Raw genomic sequence first — 6000 nt, forward strand, 5'->3', positions numbered from 1 at the left:
GTGAGGCCAAGAGAAACGCCTTGGGAAGTTGTCGGCTGGATGTAGATGAGGACAGAGGAGGCCCTGGAGGTGGATGTGGGGGGCACATACTTTCCTCCATATTAATGTCTATGGATGTAGATGAGGACAGAGAAGCCCCTGGAGGTGGATGTGGGGGGCACATACTTTTCTCCATATTAATGTCTATGGATGTAGATGAGGACAGAGAAGCCCCTGGAGGTGGATGTGGGGGGCACATACTTTTTTCCATATTAATGTCTATGGATGTGTGGCGCCCCTGCTGCGCATTGGTGCCACAGATCCTAGAGGGGTGCATGGACGGATTCCTCCATAAGAAGCCCTCGTAGCATTCACACACCTCCACCTTCCACCTCAGACCATCAGAGGGAGCCCGATGGGGATATAAATAGGGAAGGTGGAGCTAGGCAGTTAAGTCTGAGTCTAGTCTGAAGTCTGAAAGGAGTCCAGTTACAGTCAGTTCCTGCAGTAGAGAAGCCTGAGAGAGGTCAGCCTGCAGTGGAGCTCAGTCCAGAGGGAGCTCAGGTTAGTGAGCCCAAGGCGTGCCGACGCCATAAGAGCGGTGAAGAGTAGCGAGGCCTACTGCCAGTGTGACGCCTAGCGAGGGCCCCGAGCGCGGCCGAAGGCAAGTGGAGTAGCGAGCTACATAGGGGGGCAGAGGAGCTTAACCAGCTCACCCCAAGACCATATACTGGACACCGGGTCCGCGTCTGCAAGGATCTCTAGGACCAGCAGAAACAACCGGAACCCCTGGCGAACTACATGTCCCAGGAATACCAAAAGCTGACTGAAATACAAGGGTCAGCTGAGGCCCAAGAGACCAGGGAGTGTTATCTCCAACAGAAGGCCCTACCACCAGGTCAGCCGGTGCAAGACAGAGACCCAAGTTAGGCCTAGCTCCAGGCAGGTCACAAACTTACCAGGAAAAGGCAAGAAACAGGAGGCCCCACACCCACTCACTGGGGAGAGTCCTGAAATGCACCCTTCACCCTACAGTGCCCTGGATCGTGCCTGAAACACCACCAGTAAAGGTACTGAAGTGAACTGTTGTGTGTGTGCCTATCCTTCCTCTGACCCGGCTGGGTCCCCTCTGTCCTGCATCCCCTCTCCTACGCTGCCCTGAGGCCCCGCTCCACCTGTGGGGAGCCGCACCAACTAAGCTGCCTGACCACTGGCCTCAGAGGACTCCAGCAGCGCTGGTGATCCTCACCAGACACCACGGGTGGCGTCAAACTCTTTCCTACCCCATTCCTCCTTTACCCCCCCTTTTTTTAAGAGTGACCCCAGGGTACGGGCCCGGGAGCCGGCCACCGCGGCATCCCCCTAAACTAACAGCAAGGCCCGGGCGCCGAGTCGTCCCCATCCCCTGGGCGCGTCCTCTCTCCCTGGCGTCACGAACAGGATTCCGTGCCCGCCGCAACGACAGTGTTGTGCCTGTTGCCACCGGGTACTGTGCGCCTTTAATCAAAAAACTGTGTATTTAACTGTGGCGAAGATTGCCGCCATTGTTGTGCCGCCGAGCGGGAAGAAGGGCGTAACTGCGGGAAACTGAGGGGCGTACCTGCTGAAGCGCGCGAAGCCGCGGACACGCCTCAACGTCAAACCAGGAAGCGCCAGGTCCTCTGTGAGCGCTCTGACGTAGGACGCAAGGTCCTGAAGAAGACAGTCACCTGCGGAGCTGCGGCCAACCGGAAGAAAAGAAAAGAAGGTAGGCCATGGTTCCCTAGGGGGGCGCCAGAATGTCCGAAGAGCAGCACAACGCCTAAGTACCAGTTAACCACTCTGATGATCAACCCGCGCCCGGGCAGACCGAAGCAGCCGCTCCACCAGCAAGTCCTGTCACTCCTGTCATACCCATGGCCCTACCGTACATTCCTGGAGCGAAGTGGCTCCCCCAGTACAGCGGCAAACCAGATACCCTGTCTGGGTTCAAACGGAAGATATGCGGCATACTGGACATGTACTCGATGACGGGCAAGCAGAGAGCCGCTGTGGTATTAGGACAATTGACTTGAGCTGCGGAGCGAGAAGTAGAAACCTGGTCGGCCGCAGACCAGGAGTCAGTGTCCGCCATCTTTAAAAAGTTACAGACTGTCTTTGAGGATCGTACTGAGACAGACCTCCGGATGAGGCTCTACAACTGCTCTCAGCAACCGGAGGACAGTGTTCGGGACTATGCCTGGCGTCTACAAGGGGCCCTGCGGGCTCTGAAACAGGTTGGCCCAACCAGCATCGATAATGAAAATAAAATGCTGAAGGAACAGTTTGTCCGGGGACTGAGGTCTCCAGAGGAGAGCAGGACTGTGCCTTGGTGGTCCTGGGATCATCCAGATGCCACCTTTGACACCCTTAAGGACATGGCTATAAAAGGAATGCAGCCTCTGGAAACTGCCATCCTATGTTACCAGGGTGGGGCTACCCCAGTGTCTGCAGCGTCCACCTTTTCCCCGGTGGCTGCTGAAGCCAAGGTGCAAGCAACGTTCCCTAGTGAGCTGGACAGCCTGCGCTCTGAAGTGCGTCAGCTGAGCAAAACCCTGACCACCGTGCTGAGTGCCCTGCAGCTGAGGACGGAGCCCGAGGAGGAAGGAAGGATCCTGCTAGCCGACAGCCCTGAGGATGTCCCCTGGATGAGGAGGAGGACAACGCCACCCCCTGGGAGGACCAGCGACCAACGCCGTCCACTCAGGGACCCTGTCTGCCACTGCTGCCACAAGACAGGTCACGCCGTCCTGGAGCTGTCCTTTAAACGAGCAAACCCTGGGGCCGAGGGCTGACACCCAGGAGTAGACCCCTCAGGCCCATCAAACTGGTACCGCAGGTTCGTGGGAGGAAGACCGTTGTGCTGGACGGCATCGCGACCCCTGCTCTGCTGGACACAGGATCTCAGGTAACCATCATGCCTGATGTCCTCTACAAAAGGTTCTTGTCCATGGACAACCTAAGCCCGCCAGCTCCAAATCTCCCAGTGTATGCCTCAAATGGACTCCCCCTTAACCTAGTCGGGGTTAAGGATGTGTCAGTAAAGGTTGGAAGAGTGGAACTGAAGGACCAGGGGCTAATTGTAGTAGAGACTAATCCTGATGACACCAATCCGTATATGGTACTAGGCACTAACATTGTTGGTAAGTGTTTGGGAGAAGTGTTGTTCTTGCTCCAACAGATGGCTGACACTGCCAGACCAGGACAGAGGAGGGCGCTCCTGAGCGAGATACGAGCCCTCCTGTACCAGCAACAGGTAAAGCTAACAGGTGGTGAGATTGGTAATGTGCGGGTGACAGACCCCATACCCATTGTGATATCCCCCCGATGAGTGAGATGCTGATTTGGTGTAGAGCAGCAATAGGTCTCAAAGGACGGAGCTACCAGGCGGTAGTAGAGCCCCTTAGCTCGGAGCATAGACCTACACTCTTGACTGCCAGAGGGGTGGTGGATGTACGCAATGGGATGGTGCCCGTACGCCTCCTAAACTATGGGGAGGACGAGGTTAGATTACCACGCTACGCCACTGTTGCCAAACTGTACACAGTAGATAACAACTCCATACACACGGCGGAGTCCTTAACCTCACCAGACGGAGTGGAGGATAATGACCCGGCAACCCAGGTGGAGGATTGGTGTCCACAGCTCCATGTTGGGACAGACACCACTCCTGCCCATCAGAAACCGGGTGTACACCGGGTGGTTCAGGAATACGCGCAGGTATTCAGTAAGCACCCACTTGACTTTGGGAGGATTAAAGGGGTTCAACACCATATCCCCACAGGTGACCATCCACCCATCAAAGAACGTTACAGGCCTATACCACCAGCTCACTACCAGAAAGCCAAGGAGATGTTGCATGACATGAAGAAGGCAGGGGTAGTAAGGGATAGTTGTAGTCCCCGGGCAGCTCCCCTGGTCCTGGTCAGGAAAAAGGATGGAAGCATGAGGATGTGTATAGATTACAGACAGGTAAATCGCATTACACATAAAGATGCATACCCTTTGCCTCGTATAGAGGAATCCCTGGCTGCATTAAAGTCTGCAAATTACTTCTCCACCCTTGACCTCACTAGTGGATACTGGCAAGTCGCTGTGGCTGAGGAGGATCGGGAGAAGACGGCCTTCACCACCCCGATGGGACTCTGCGAGTTCAACAATATGCCGTTTGGACTCTGCAACGCCCCAGGAACGTTCCAGAGGTTGGAGTGCTGCCTGGGACACCGCAACTTCGAGACTGTACTGCTATACCTAGATGACGTGATAGTGTACTCCAAAACGTACGAGGACCACTTGAAGCACCTGGCAGAGGTACTTGAGTCACTGTCCCGGTACGGGATGAAGTTGAAGCCCTCAAAGTGCCACCTGCTCAAGAGAAAGGTACAGTACCTGGGGCACATTGTCAGTCCAGAAGGAGTAGCACCGGACCCAGAGAAGGTCACTGCCATCCAGAAGTGGCCGGAGCCGAAGAACCTCAAGGAGGTGCGTCAGTTCCTGGGACTAGTCGGGTATTACCAGAGGTTTGTGAAGGACTATACTAAGAAAGCAGCTCCTCTGCAAGAACTCCTGGTAGGGCAGTCCCCCAGAGGCAGAAATCCCCCGTTCCAGTGGGGTAAGGAGCAGGCTGAATCCTTTAATGTGATGAAGGAGATCCTGACAGGTGATGAGATCCTAGCCTACCCTGACTACAGGCAACCGTTCCTGCTGAACACTGATGCCAGCAATGAAGGGCTGGGCGCTGTCCTAAGTCAGAAGCAGAATGGCCGAGAGAAGGTGATCGCCTATGCAAGCAGGAAGCTCCGCCCGACCGAGAGGAACCCAGAGAACTATAGCAGCTTCAAGTTAGAGTTCCTGGCCTTGGTCTGGGCCATCACTGAAAGGTTCAAGCACTACCTAGCCTCCAGTAAGTTCACTGCCTTCACTGATAACAACCCCTTGATCCATCTTGAGACAGCCAAGTTAGGAGCCATGGAACAACGATGGATGGCTCGGCTGTCAAACTACCAATTCACTATTAAGTACCGGGCGGGCCGCAAGAACGCCAACGCCGATGCCCTGTCCAGGATGCCTCACCAGTCGGACACTGAAGAAGTGAATGACCTGGAAGAGATAGAGCTACCTGCCTTTCATCGGAATGGGATGATCAACGAGACTCCAGGAGGCAACGTGGAAAGACGTTAAACCCCCTGCCTCACCACAGCTGGAAGGAGACCCAGGACAGCGACCCAGTTGTCAGCCGTATCAAACAGCTGATAACCCAAGAAGGTTCCTCCCTGGAAAAAGAAGCGTCTCCGCAAGCAAAGCAGCTGTGGAACGAGAGAAGCCGGCTGTTTATCTACCGTGAGAAGCTGTGCCGGAGGTACGTCAATCCAAAAACCCACGAGATGGTATGGCAGATCATAGTGCCCAGGACGGGCATCCAAATGGTGTTGGAGGCCTACCACAATCAGGCGGGGCACCCCCTGCTGAAGTGTCGATTCTACTGGGTAGGAATGCGCAGCTCCATTGAGAGGTGGTGCCGGGATTGTGGACCCTGTGGCCTCAGAAGAAAAGACTACAGCAGCCAGAAGGCACCCCTGCAACCCATCAAGACAACTTGACCCTTGGAGATCGTGGCCCTGGATCATGCTGTCACCCAGCCGGTCAGGATATTCCTATGCCCTGACCATGGTGGATCACTACTCCAGGTTCCTGGTGGTCGCCCCCGTCAAGGATCTGACGGCAGAGACAGCAGTGAGGACGTTTCAGGCCTACTTCTGCAGGCCCCATGGATACCCGGAGCAGGTGCTGACAGATCAAGGCCCAGCCTTTGAGGCCAAACTGGTCAAAGAGTTCTGCCATCTGTATGGGTGTAAAAAGATCCGGACTACACCGTACCACCCCCAAACCAACGGTCTCTGTGAAAAGATGAATAACATCATCATCGACCTGCTGAAGACCTTACCACTAGATGAGAGAAATCAGTGGCCAGACCTACTACTTGACCTGGTCGATCTGTACAAC

Source organism: Phyllobates terribilis, unplaced genomic scaffold (assembly GCF_046119375.1).
Source record: "Phyllobates terribilis strain yellow unplaced genomic scaffold, ASM4611937v1 Scaffold_25__1_contigs__length_18738178, whole genome shotgun sequence".
NCBI classification, from domain to species: domain Eukaryota; kingdom Metazoa; phylum Chordata; class Amphibia; order Anura; family Dendrobatidae; genus Phyllobates; species Phyllobates terribilis.